The following is a 15067-nucleotide window of genomic DNA, read 5'->3' as shown; positions in this document are numbered from 1 at the left end:
AATGTAAGGAACAAGAGGAAGGGAGAGTCAAGTACGATGCCAAGGCTTGGGCCTATGCAACTAGAAGGATGGATTCCCCATTGCCTGGCATGTCACCTGGTACCATTACACGTGATTTATCAGGGTAAATGTGGAGGGTGATGTAGCGAAGGATATAAATGGCAAGGGTGAAAAGGATTTGGTCCATTCCATTGGGCACTCAGAAAAGACCATTGTTATGAAGAGGCAAAGGGGCTGAGCCCTGAAGGACTAGAATGAACCAGCCATGCCAAACATCCTGAAGAAGAGCTTTCTCAGCAGAACAACAAGTGCAAAGGTCTGAAGTAGGAAAGGCCTTGGCTGGCTCAAGGTGGAGAAAAGATGTTAGACAGGATGGTTGGGGCAGATCACGTAGAGCATGGTAACAGGTGCAAAGAAGCCAGCAAGGAGTTTTAAGCAAGGAAACGACAAGAATAATTGACATTAAAAGCTCATTCGGCTCCATAAGGAATGCATTTGATTAGGAGGGATAAGAGAGAAAGTAGGGAAGCCAGTGAGGAGGCTGGTGCAGTTTTCCAGGCAAGAGATGACGAGGGTGTGGACTAGCATGGGAAAGGTAGAGAAAATCATTTACAGTCATGAACCTGCAAACTCCTTATGGAAAGGTGTAACTTCATTTATTTTCTAATAACAGAATGAAACTTTGCCTTTACGACTGATTTTCTGAAAGACAGGAAAATGGAAAGTATCCAACTTATTTTAACCCATCACTTCTCAGTGAACCTCTATCTCTTTGGGGTAAATATTCAGGTTCCTGTGTCTCCTCTCCTCTTTCTCTTTGCCTTCCTCTGGGATGATCTGAGGCAAGGGAGACATCTTCATATTGGATGAAGGAGATGTGGGGAGTTTTCTGTTCCTACAGCTCTCTCCACAGTGTGTGGCTAATCTCACCTGGACTCATGTAGATCTTGACTCCTGCTGTTACGGCCACCCTGTTATGACCCCAACTGTCATAGCCTGGTCCATACAATCTGCACTTTCTCAGCCAAACTTCTGCCCTTACTGTCTGCCAGCCCCTTTAGCTCTTCTCTGGTCTTTTCTCAGGGGCACTTTTGCACCTAGATCCGTGGTTTTCAACTCCATCAGACCCAGCAGTAGCTTATGTTGAACAAATATTTTGTAAATAGTCCCTTTAAAAGTCCCACTTTAAATGTCATGCAATTTTTGCAAAATTAACATAAAATGCCCCAAATGTAATGTGAAGGAGATATTTTTGAAGTAATTCATAATAGAACACATGAAAATGCTCAGACCCAAGTACAGCAGACAACATCAAAACATCAGATGCTTGTGTCTCTTAACTATCTTGTTTGGATATGAAAGAAGGAGCCTAGAAGTCATCCCTTTCAAGAAACTGAACAACCAAAAGGTGTTAGTGGACACTAGGATTAAAAATAGTGGTTGGGTAAGAACAGATCTGGCTTATAAATATGTATGCATATCATAAGACAAAGAGGAGAATAACCTTATTAAACGAAGCAAAGGTAACACACCATGACAAACTACCAAGATGGATTTTTGGATTAAACAGGGAAATATGATATTCTCATAAATGAGCTAGATCCTCTTTTTAAATGTTGAGTCAAAATACTTCTCTATTCTATAAAACATCTGAAAAAAACATACCTTCTATCTTGAACTCCTACCACACATCAAGGCTAATCTCATTTCTGAACATAGTGGAATATTTGAAAGTCACATTACTACAAGACAACTCTAGCATTGCCCCCACCAAAAAAGGTCAGTAAAGACACCCCTCCTAGGCACTAATGGCACTAATATCACTTCCATTGAGAATCTAAGTAGTCCTCTTTCTTTCTCCCTTCAAAATAAATCAGTTTGGGGGAGATAAAAAGACCAAATCAGTACATGTGTTTCCTCATTCAGTGAGACTTTGGCTCTTGGTAAGTAAAGCCACACTTTTAGATTTTTTTAATGATGCCTTTTTTTCTTTAAAAATCTTCTTTTGCATTTGAAACGAAGACTTTCAGACATTAATTACTCAAGGTCACACAGCTAAGTGACATATTTGGATTTGAACCATACTTGGATTTGATCCATACTTGGATTTGGTAGCCTGATGCAGAGATGGAGAAAAGTGGCTGGATTCAAGATAGATGTTGGAAGTCAAATTAATAGGACTTCATGAAGGGTTGAATAAGGGGAGGAAACAAGGAATGAGTCAAAAATGATTCTGATGTTTGTGTTTGAGCTAGAGGAAGGCTGACGGATCTATTTACTTATTGAAAAGGAGGAAATAAATGTGAAACACATTGGGAGTCTGGCGATTCAGGGTGAATTCTGAGTTCTGCTTTGGATAAGTTAAATGTAAAATACTAATGGGACTGCCAAATGGAGATATCAGATAAATAACTATTTATGGGATCTGGAGTTCAGCTATGACAGGAGTTAAATGATGGTGGTTTTAGTAACATGGGTAACAGATAGCAGCAAGTGCTCTATAAATATTGAAAAAAAATATATGAAAAACTAAATAAGAAATTACTATGATACAAGAGAGAAATGAGACAGAGAGAGAGAGAGAGAGAGAGAGAGAGAGAGAAATAGCAGTAGAACAAAAGAGTAAAAATTTGAGAAATATTCCAGAAGTAGAATCAGTAAGATCTAGCTACTACACGTGAAGCAGTAAGAGAGGGAGAAATTAAGAACAGCTCAAAATGTCCAAGCTTGGAAAGCTACATGGGTGGCAATACCATGAATATGGGAGAAGAAATTGCTGAAAGACTGGGAGTGAAAATAAGTGTAGATAATAATTAACTCTCTCAGCAAATCAAAATGTTTGCATTTTTCAGATGGGTTTGAGCTTCAAAACATTCACATTTCATTTTAAGGAAGCAGGCTTTAAAAATATACTTTCATTTTTCTGCAGCTAGACAGATAACCTTAGTTTAATTATTAGCTTCAGAAAGAAAGGTCTAGCAAGGTACAAGCATATTTGGTAAAGACTCTTCTCTTTTCTAATGTTTCATATGATAAATCAGGATGCCGTGCTCCTCTTTTCCATGTTGGCAATGAATTTTATCCTTCATTTCAGTATCTGTCTCTTGCTCCTCTGTCCCTCAACAGATAAATAGGTAGACAGAGAGAGACAGAGAGAGAAATCTATCTCCATTGAACTACATCTACCAAAAGAAATCAAATATCTGAAGCAGGTTCTAAGAAATACTGTAAGTAGCTGCTCTTTGCTCCAGTAGGATGGCATTTTCCAACAACACAGAAAGACAGGTGATCTGAAAGCTCCCTGAGGGAAGACTTTAATTCTGACTCTTCTTTTTTTTTTTTTTAAGTTTATTTACTTATTTTTGAGAGAGGGAGGGAGAGAGAGAAAGCACCTGCTCACAAGCAGGGGAGAGACAGAGAGAAGGAGAGAGAGAATCCCAAGCAGGCTCTGCATTTTCAGTGTGGAACCTGATGTGGGGCTTGAACTCATGAACCATGAGATCATGACCTGAGCCAAAATCAAGAGGACACTTAACTGCCTGAGCCACCCAAGTGCCCCCGTCCCAACTCTTCCTTTATAAAGCCCAGTCCTTTACACTTACTAGACATCTGAATAAATGTTCTTTGAACAAGTTAAGAAATACACATGCTTCAATTTTAAATTACCAAATGAATTCCAAAAACTCCCTTGCTAACGTGTGCCTAACCTCAAATCCCTGACACTTTTTGCACGTCTTGTCCAAGGTGAAGTGAGCACGGAATCCCTCAGTAAATCATTCAACTGTGTTCCTACTACTGATAACAGACTTTTTAGCACGACCTTTCGCTAAGGTTTCTACTGATGTTCCTATGGTCTGATGAATTATATTATACAAAAGCAAACTTCTATTACACATATATGAATATCTATTTTCACTTATCAAAAAGACTGGTCACCTTGCCGTGGAAGTATATTAGCTACCAGGAAAAATTATTTTTGCTACCTTCTAATGGTTACTATATAGAATCTTATTATCTTCCGAACTTTGTAATTATTTCCTTTCTTCCCCCAAGGAATTCAGCCATAAACACTCACTGTCCTCAGAGCATTTTCTTAAAGCTTTCTGTTCTGCTCATTATTGTTCTAGCTCTCTATTTTACCAAGAAAGCATATTCTAAATGTAAAAAACAGGCTTAATGTAGCTATAACTGGCTTACCCAAACCCAAGTCAGGATCCTACACACAACCCCAGAAATACATACCCCTTTTTATTCGATTAATTAATATAAGTACTCGTTTTAAAAATCATGCTGAGAAATGCATGGGTTTTTTTTATCCAATGAATTCTTTTTTTTTTTTTTTTTTTAATTTTTTTTTTTTCAACGTTTTTTATTTATTTTTGGGACAGAGAGAGACATAGCATGAACGGGGGAGGGGCAGAGAGAGAGGGAGACACAGAATCGGAAACAGGCTCCAGGCTCCGAGCCATCAGCCCAGAGCCCGACGCGGGGCTCGAACTCACGGACCGCGAGATCGTGACCTGGCTGAAGTCGGACGCTTAACCGACTGCGCCACCCAGGCGCCCCTCCAATGAATTCTTAATTGTGCTCAGACACCCAAATTCAATATGCTTTTTTGCACAAAAAATTCATTTTGAAACAGTTGCTCTTTCATTTTTCCTCCCTCCGTGGAGTGTGGCTGTCTACTGATCATTCTTGCCTGTGAATTGCTCTTAAGCATTTAATGCTAATTCTTCCCAACTATTGTGAGTTAAATGTTGTTCTTGTGATTTTATAAGGCAATGATACATCATTTAAGTGTCTAACGCTAAGGTGCTGTCCTAATGTAGCAAATGCAAAAACATCTCATTTCCCTGAAAAGAGGAAAATTGAAACATCTGTCTTTCCGCCTTTGTTGTGAGACGTTCTATTTGCAGAAAGGGCAAAATGGCCGAGCAAGCTAAGATGATGGTGTGCTTCACATGGTGGCTACTTGTACAGGTCACGTGCCCCACTCACACAAGAGTGGGCTGAGGATGGTTGTTTGTTTGTGGAGAGTTAACACAAATACCAGGTCTTTGACAACCACTCTTTCCTGGGTCTGTCTTACCAGCTGCTGTTCTACCATTTACCTCTATATGTTATCAGTCTAGACTCTATTATCAGCATCCTCTTTCCACTCTCTTACATTCCGATAGCAAAGACCCACATCTCCCCACCACACACACACACGCACACACACGCACACTTTCTAGTCCTGACAATCTTCCATCAGGAGTACTTTTCTGTAGCCTTCCCACCTGATGACCCAGTTTGCGCTCCCACACTCAGTTGAGAAACGTCCTCTTCAATAAAGTGATTTGGACACTCCATAGTCATCTATTACAGATAAAGTTAATTATTCCTTTCTCTCTTCCACCTCACTACAATTACGCAGCTCTAATACCAAACTATGTGTTTACATTACGTTTCTATAAATGACTCTTAGGCGGGTCTGTGAATTCCCTGTGAGCAAGCACTATTGATTGTTGATATCTGTATTTACCCAGCTGAGGTAGGCAGAATTCCAACGCGACTCCCAGTGACCCCTACCCTTGTATAATCCCATTCTGTTGAGTGTGGGCAGAGATGTGATTCTGTCAGGTTGTATGGTAAAAAGAAATAATCCTGGTTATATCTGAGTCTTTTAAAGGCAGAAAAGTGTTCTCCAGCTGGTCACAGAGGAAGAAATAAGAGAGATTCATTCTTACTGACCTGGAAGAAGAATCATTTTGTGAACTGCCCAAGGGGACCACCTGGCAAGCAACTGCCAGCAACCTCTAGGTGCTGAAAGCAGTCCCTGACCAATAGCCTGCAAGACCTCAAGGAAATGAATTCTGCCAAAATTTGAATGCACTTGGAGGCGGATTCTTCCTCAGCGCCCCCGGGCAGGAAATGACCCATCTGACTCATTGGTTTCAGCAAGATGAGTCACTGAGCGGAGAACTCAGCCATGACAAGCCCCACCTGTGATCTACAGAACTATGCCCCACAAACTGTATTTTTTGGGCTGCTATGTTTATGGTTATTCATTATATTGCAATAGAAAAGTAATACGCTGGCCCAGTGCCTGGTATATAATAAAATATTGGCTGGTTATTTGTTGGGTGGATGGTTTGGATTAATCAATTAAGTTAGGGAAGGAAGAGAGTTACTACAGGTGTGTGCCCAGTGGCCTCTAGCTGGTGGGCCATCACAGGGATGAGGTTATCTCCACCTTGGATGCACAATAAAATCACCTTGGGAGCTCAAAAAATCCTAATATTAGACCTCATCCCAGACCAGTTAAATCAGGATGTGGGCATCAGAATGTTTTCAACTCCCCATGTGATTCCGAAGTCAAGCTGACATTGAGGCCAATGCTCGAAACAAAAGATTGAGGCTTTTTCCCCATTTGGCCCAGTTCCTGGCTGTCCTTTCTTACATAAAAAAGGCCCAGGCTTCTCCTAGTGGGTGTTAATTGCCAAGCTGACTGGTGAGTTCTCAAAGATTCAATGTGATGGCCTGGTTTGTGGTAGAGATCAGAACCATGTGTTGGAAACCCAAATATTCAGCCGGAAGGAGTAGTTGTCTCTATGAGAGTGGGACATGAATTTCTCCATGACCCCATAGATTTCTTATCAAATTGAGGAGCTGGAGCCTGAAAGCCAATGCCCCCTGGATTATGGGCTGCTCAGGGCAGAGTCATGCCTTCCTCTTATTCAGATTATTTCTAGAACCTAGTTCAATGACGCTCAGTAGGTGCTTCTTGTGAAACTGAACGAATGGATGATTTTTACTTGAGTTTCATTTTCCGGTGCCACATCTTTCACTTGGGCTATAAAAGCCAAGTTATGCACAGTCGGCCAAAGGTGATTTGAACTCTATGACCACTCCTTTTCACCTTTTTGTTAGAGTCCCTCAAAGCTCGGCCCGCCTCTGTTTTCACTCTAAATCCCCTCCACCAAAAGCTTTACCTGTGCCCTTGCCTTCAGTCTACTACCTGTACACCAGTGACAGTCAGGGCTCTCTCTATCTCCAGCCCAAACCTCGCCTCTCGACTGTACCTGCACTAGCCCCCTGTACCTGCAGTAGCCACTGCCTTCTCAATAACTCTATTTGGTTGCTTTACTAATATCTCCAACTCAACATGTCCATAACCAAACTCATGATCTTTCCTATGTATGTGCCCCAAGTCAACGGCAAAACTATCTTAAACCAGAAACCTGAGAGTCATCCCTGATAATTCTTCTTCATCATCCCTCTCATTCCATCCATTTTCAAGTCCTACAGATTTTTACTTTCTAAATACTTCTTAGAACATTTGTCTCTCTAATAACTTGATAAAAGCTAAGCTGCCACTATCCATGGCTTTGGCTCACAATTCTAACTGGTCTCCCTCTTTCTGAATCTTTCAATTTATTTTACACTTTGAATTCATAATATTCTTTTCAGATATCTGATCATATTTTTCCCCTGTTTACAATAATTCATTGGTTTCTCATGCTTTTCAAATAATGACTTACATCTTCAGCATGGACCTCAAAGCCTTCTCATGCCCACCTTGCCCCCCTCATTCTCTGCAATATAGTCACACTGGTCTTCTTTCATTTTCTAGAACATGCCATGAACATTGCAACCTGCCTCAGGATCTTTGCACATGCTCATTCTGTCCCAGAACACATCCTCACCATCCTTCACATAGTTCATTTCTACTCATCCATCAGATGTCAGCTCAAATGTCACTTCATCAGAGAAGTTCTTCTTGATACATTCCACCAGTATATCTAATCCTTCTGTTATGCAGCACTTCCTTTCTAGCACCATATGCTTTCATTCCATAACATTTTAGCAATCTTCAATTATACACTTATTGGTATGTCATTTGGTTAGTTGCCATCTTCTTTACTAGGTGTATGTCCCAAAAGACAGAGATGATACTTGCACTCATCACTGTACCTCCATCGCCTAGCATAATGCCTGGCACGTAGTGGACACTCAGTAAATATTCGCTGAATGGAGGAATCTAGACTTTGTGAATATCCTTATCCTGCTTGTCTCGAGAGACAACTTTTACCCTTTCTTGATGTACAGGTATTAGGAAAACTGACACTCCCCTTTTTGACAAGAGACGACTCTGTACTTGGACGAAGGAAATTAATAAAGACTTCCAGAGTTTTAAGGATGCCTGTTTGTTGTGTCCCAAAGTCTCCTTTTCTTTTCTGATAGCCTGTTGTGTCTTAGGTGTGTTATCTGCCATGATAAACTCTCCAGAATCCCTCACTCACTCTTCCAAAGGTGGCTTGGTACAAATGTCACTTGTGAGCAGCAGACTAATTTATTACTGTATCCCCAACAACCTCTAGGGGGCACCAAAAATAATAGCTATTTCAGCAAAGATCTCTAAAGGAATTTGCTCAGTATTCTCTAAAATAGCAAAAAGGAAACAGGCTTGTATAACACCATATGCTAGAGGGTTATATTTATAAATCCCCCTTTGCTGTGCTCTGAGAGAAGCCATGAGTCTACTCTCCCTGTTGGCTCAGGCCAGACACCTCTTCTTGACTCCTTGGGGCTTCCCAACTTCTTTCCATGCACCACATATTACTTTGGGAGACAATGGTTTGGGGTCAAGCTTAAAATGGCTCGCCCCAAATAGCAACCTTCTCGGCAGAACTTATATTTTATCTTAGAAACTCCACGCAAATGCTTTGTTTTACTCCATAAAATATTCCAGTATGTTTTATTTTAAAAATACCTTGCCTGGGGCGCCTGGGTGGCTCAGTCGGTTAAGCGTCCGACTTCAGCTTAGGTCACGATCTCATGGTCCGTGAGTTCGAGCCCCGCATCGGGCTCTGGGCTGATGGCTCAGAGCCTGGAGCCTGCTTCTGATTCTGTGTCTCCCTCTCTCTCTCTGCCCCTCCCCTGTTCATGCTCTGTCTCTCTCTGTCTCAAAAATAAATAAACGTTAAAAAAAAATTTTTTTAAAAATACCTTGCCTAAACGCTTCGACAAAAAATGATACCCTCAAGTAGTATGTCTATCTTGTAGTTTCGCATAACCCTGGACGTAAGTGTCTACCGTGATGCTGTATATACAACAGTTTTGAAACAAGACTGTGAAGGTCCAGTAGATATTCATTTGCCAAGTTTTGAAACAAGACTGTGAAGTTCCAGTAGATATCCATTTGCCAACATTAATTAGATCACATACACAAAAGTGTATGTAACATACAAGTACAATTTAAAAAATCTATCATCCAGCTTAAGAAACAAAATATTATTATGGGGCCCCTGGGAGGCTCAGTCGGTTAAGCGTCTGACTTCGGCTCAGGTCATGATCTTTCAGTTTGTGAGTTTGAGACCCACATCAGGCTCCGTGCTGACAGTGTGGAGCCTGCTTGGGATTCTCTCCCTCTCTCTCTGCCCCTCTCTCACTAGTGATCTCTCTCTCTCTCTCAAAATAAATAAACTTAAAAAAAAAAGAAACAAAATATTATCTGTATCTTTGGACACCCTCTGTTATGCCTCCTACACTGCACTTCCCTTGCATCTCTTTAAAGAAAGTTCACTTCTTAAACTTTGCATTGACATTTTCTATGTTCTTCATGTTTTGACATTATACATACGCCTCTCAACAACATATTATCTTGTTTTATCTGCTTTTTAACTTTATGTAAAGGGACGTGTCCTGTACATCTTCTTCTGTGATTTGCTTTTTCAGTAATCAATGTGTTTTTTGAGATTGATCCATGTTGATACATGTAACTATGGTTCCTTCGTTTTTTCTAGGTTCTTATTATTTCTTTGAAGTAGGGTCTCAAATCAGAATTTCTCTTCTTTTTTTTAATTTTTTTTAACGTTTTTTTATTTATTTTTGAGACAGAGAGAGACAGAGCATGAACGGGGGAGGGGCAGAGAGAGAGGGAGACACAGAATCGGAAGCAGGCTCCAGGCTCTGAGCCATCAGCCCAGAGCCTGACGCGGGGCTTGAACTCACGGACCGCGAGATCGTGACCTGAGCTGAAGTCGGCCGTTCAACCGACTGAGCCACCCAGGCGCCCCCAGAATTTCTCTTCTTATTGCTGGGAGGCAGAGGGACACTATGAAAATAGAGAAATGTGTATTGCCATAAGTATCCATTCTTTCCACAGGGGAGTATGGAGATTACCTCTAATTAGCACTTTAGGTTACTTACATCTTCTGATTCTAAAATAATTTACATTTTACAATTCTTTTAATTTAAGACAAAGGTAGGTAACAACATGGATCCCCTTCCATGTGTATAGAAATCTCTAGAATGACAGTTTTGCTATTTTTCACTTCCACACAGTTTTGTTTTGTAAATACATTTCCCAAATGGATGAGCACCTATTATAATATAGTTACTGGAATACAAATAGTGTCCTCTAAAGAATTTCTTGATTACTTTTCCATCTTGCTTGTTTTAGAACTGTATCAACTGTTGTAATTTGTTATTACCAATTCACCTTTCAATGTTGTACTATGGGAAGGAATTTTACCCACAAAATTGCTTTTTAAAAAAACTCCATGAATTTATAAGAGACGATGTAGGTTAAAAACCTCTATTTGACGAGCCAGGCATGCATTTCCCCGTAGATGTTGATGGAGTATCTGCTAAGCGTACTGACCCAGGGTCTAGGTGGAAATAGAACAGGTTCCCTTCCTAGGAGGAGCTCACACTCTCTCAGCCCAAAGAGACTTGCCCGTGTGGCTGTCATACAAGGCAGTGGATGATGAGGAACTTGAAAGAGCTGCAAACAAAATGTAAGAATAAGAATCAAAGAGAAAATCATTTCCACCCAGGGAGTCAGAGAAGGCTTTAAGGGGAAGATGGCATTTAAACTTTGGAAGATTGGTAGGATTTGGAGAGCCGGGTGGAACGGAAGTGATAGAGGATATTAAGGCTGAGCTAGAGGTAAGAAGGGGCAAAAAGTTCAGGAAGCAGTGAGCAGTTTCATTCGGCTGTAGGAGATAATTTACAGGACAATAAAGGCAGCGATTCCTATTTTTTAATAGTTTTTTTTCACTCTGCTTCTTCTTTGGGTCTTAGTGGATCAGCTCTGCTCTTACCTAATGCCCAGCCACATGTGTTGACATAACAGATGGTGCACACACACACACACACACACACACACGACCTTTTCAGGATTTGGTTGGAAATAGAGATATAAGGATTCCATCATGCATCCCATTGCAATAAATCTTTATTACCCATTTCCTCTCCTCCAGAAGTCCCATATACCATTTGGCTCCACACTTCTCCCAACCTCCCCACCTGAGCCTCCCCCCGACCCCCCCCCCCTCCTCCCCGCTGGCCATCACCCCTCTAGCCTCCAATCCCTCAACCAGATCTTTCCTTCTGAACTTATCCTTCCCTTTTTATTGTGGAGAGCCATCTGGCTTTTGTTTTGTCCAATTTTCCTTCCCACACAACAGCAAAGGAAGTCTAGTAGCTTGAAAAAGAAGAGGAAAGGGAAGATTAAGAGAGGACAAAGAGGAGGAGATGGAGAAGAAAAAGGAAGAAAAAGAAGGAAAAGAGAAAAAAGAGAGGTAAATAGTTTCTTCCCTAGAAAGACGGTAGGACAAGCATGCAAAAACTTACACTGTAAATTTTCTCTGAACAGTCACAGAACTTGATTTAATCTCTAGCAATCAGACAAAGTAGATGAATTGGAGGTCACCGGCGTCCTGCAAGTATCCATGTCATGGGTACTATGACTTCGACATCGGGGTCACATTTTCATTTTTTTAAACCCTCTACTGGTTGTCTGTTCCATCGTTTGGTGGGTTTGTGCTTTCCTCCTACCACTTCATTTGCAATAGCCTTCACTGTTCCTTGCTTTCCACCACACACTCCCCCCTTCCTGTTGATTTTTCCCATGGGTGGCATAGACAGGCAGACCATGTTTTGAATATTCATGGCTCAGCCTGTGCAATGAACACACAGAACAAGTAAAACAGCTGTCAACAACTCTGCAAAATTCTGTTTCTTGGACGAAGACCATCAGACGCACCTGCAGATAAATGTTATTACATCTTCTTTTCCTTTGCGAACACCTATTAAGCAAAGAGATATTGTAGCCATTGATTCCCACAAACTCTGTTAATAACCAAGAGCATCAGGTGCGGGCAAGTAGAAGGTAGTTAAGCACAACCTGCTATTGCCAAGAACAGTCCCCAGGAGCCTCTCCTACCTAATCGTTTACTCTTACAAATACACAAGACAAGAAAGTCAGTGCAGAACTAATGTAAAACCCAGGGGGCAGAAAGTAATAGGAAACTCAACTACTTAAGCTTCCTGGATCTCCGGAGAAAATCACTTCTAAACAATTACAGTACGTTTTGTTAGCATCATCTCCTCCAAGCCAAGAAAAAGAATAGTTTTTGATTCATAAGCAAAGGAGAAGGTAAAATGGTGAAATGAAAATGGCAAAGTGTGCATTATATCTGATGCTTAAATAATGGTCTATTATTTTTTCTAAGATCAGCTTACTAAAGAATTTACACATCCCCCATTTGGAAATATGGATTTTCCAAATTTAGATAGAGTGCTTTATATTATATCAAATTTTAGACAGCTTTAATGGGACCTTTGTCATGATTGGTTACCATCATTGTTTCAAAATACATACCATCCAGCTTCTATGCCTAAAAGTCATTCATTGGCAAAAGTTGACTTATTAAGAATATCAAAGACACCTAGGAAACTTGGGACTCACCAACTGGTGGACTGTTATCACTTTTATGACATATGGTGGTTGTGGGCGTGTGCTTTCCTAACTGCTCTTGGCTATTGCGAGATCTGAAGAAAACAGGATATTTGTGGAAATTGTGAAGCAAAAATCACTTTATCCATGAACAAATATTCTCTTAAGGGGAAAGTCTCGGTGATGTATGAGAAAAAGCACCTGGCTTGGAATCGGAATCAGTCTCTGCCACTGGCCAAATGGTCTTGTTTGAATAAATAAACATCTTCGCTTTTGTGGTGTGGAGATAGTCCTTCCTATAACCCAGTGGGATTGAAAAGGTTAGAAGAGTTATCCTTTGATAAATGTCTGTTGGCCTTTCTCCCCTCTCTTGCCTACCTTTGACCAGTTAGCATGGCAAACATTTGCATTTCCTTAGTGAAAAAGGAAAATCTCTTCTCTAGAGTGGGGCTAATCCCTGCATAATGCTGGAAGATGGACAGAGAAGCACAGAAACTTTTAGTTTGAGTATTTCTGTTTCTTGGTTTGTCTGTTGGCTTGCTTGGTATGGGAGCAAAGGAGAGAGGTTAAGCAAGATTTATATTCCACCAAAAGGAAACCAGAGGATCCCTTATCTTTTCTTTGCCTTACCCAGGAAGCAAACTTAAGTCTAATATTCAATTATATTTAATCACTCAGAGAATGGGACAATGACAGTAAGTGACAGCGCTGAAAGTTTCCACTTTTATTTTGTATCCTCCAATTAAGGAATGAATGGGGCGCCTGTGTGGCTCAGTCAGTTAAGCGTCTGACTTTGGCTCAGGTCATGATCTCACAGCTCCTGAGTTCAGTCCCCGCATCGGGCTCTCTACTGTTAGCACAAAGCTGGCTTCAGATCCTCCCCTTCTCCCGGCCCCTCCCCCACTCGTGCTTGCTCTCTCTCAAAAATAAATAAACATTAAAAAAAATTAAGGAATGACTGACACCAGAGATATGTAAGATAGATAGAGACATAGATTCTCCTGAGGAAACTGCCTGCACATGTCAGGTAAACAGTATGGAACTAAATCTGTGAGTTTTTAATTTAGGTAAAATGTTAAAGGAAATAAGTACTTGGTCATTATATCCTGATGTCTTTTATAATTTTATTTATCTTATAGATATCATGAGTATTTCCAAAGTATTAGATACAATAAGATACTCTTCATTTTTGAGCTATTCTGCAAAGATCATAAAGATTAGATGATCCCAAGTTTTTGTCCCACTCTCTAGTGGGACATTTCAGCAAAATATTCATTTTAAAATAATAAAGCTTCTAGGTGCGCCTGGGTGGCTCAGTCGGTTAAGCGTCCGACTTGGGCTCAGGTCATGATCTCGCGGTTTGTGAGTTCAAGCTCCACATCAGGCTCTGTGCTGACAGCTCAGAGCCTGGAGCCTGCTTCAGATTCTGTGTCTCCCTCTCTCTCTGACCCTCCCCTTCTTGCACTCTGTCTCTCTCTGTCAAAAATAAATAAACATTTAAAAATATTTTAATAAAATGAAATAATAAAGCTTCTGTAGGGACAAGCCCTTCATTGGTCCAACAGGTCACATTGAGTGGGGAATAGGAGGTCTTGGCAGAGACCTTGTTCCAATTTCAGCCTTAAATTTTCACAGGTATAATCCCCAATACACCCTTTTGCACTTCAACAGCTATTTCTTTACTTCTTTTTTTTTTCTTTTTTTTGCCTGACCCATAATAAGCTCAGTGCTTTTACTTATTTGCCTATATGTGGTAAAATGCACATAACATCAAATTGGTGTAGCCTTGAACAAATCGCTTAACCTCTCCTGTTTCTCAGATTCTCTCATTATTTGGATTCCAAACTCTGCCATTTATATCCTAAATCTTTGCTTGGAAATATGGACTAATTAGGAATTCAGCTGACCCTACAATCCTACAGGCCTTTGGATCTAGTTGTTAGAGTTACAAAAGTCCTGAAAGACTTGCCTTTGGTGGATATATTTTGGAGGCACCAAGAGACAACAGGTGTGGCTCAATCAATTTTTGCATCACCACCAAGTGCGGGCTACCAGCACTTCATGGACAATATGACCTCACCATGACCAATGCCACACATCCTTCATTTCCGATGTGCCTCCATTATATACCTCACCACTCCTGGTTCCAACTGATACTGATGCTTTGGTTCCAAGGAACATAAATCAGTTCACTGAATATTAGATAGAATTAAGGAGAACCTGAAGCTCACCACATTGGAATCCAGAAGGGAGACAGCCAGTCCTCATGGGAGAACAGGAAACTTGTTCTGGGTGCGTCAGAGAGACTGATTTCTTTCCTAGGGCTTTCTTGTCCAAGTA

This window comes from Panthera leo, chromosome A1 (assembly GCF_018350215.1).
Source record: "Panthera leo isolate Ple1 chromosome A1, P.leo_Ple1_pat1.1, whole genome shotgun sequence".
NCBI classification, from domain to species: domain Eukaryota; kingdom Metazoa; phylum Chordata; class Mammalia; order Carnivora; family Felidae; genus Panthera; species Panthera leo.
Note: the sequence above shows the minus strand (reverse complement) of the source record.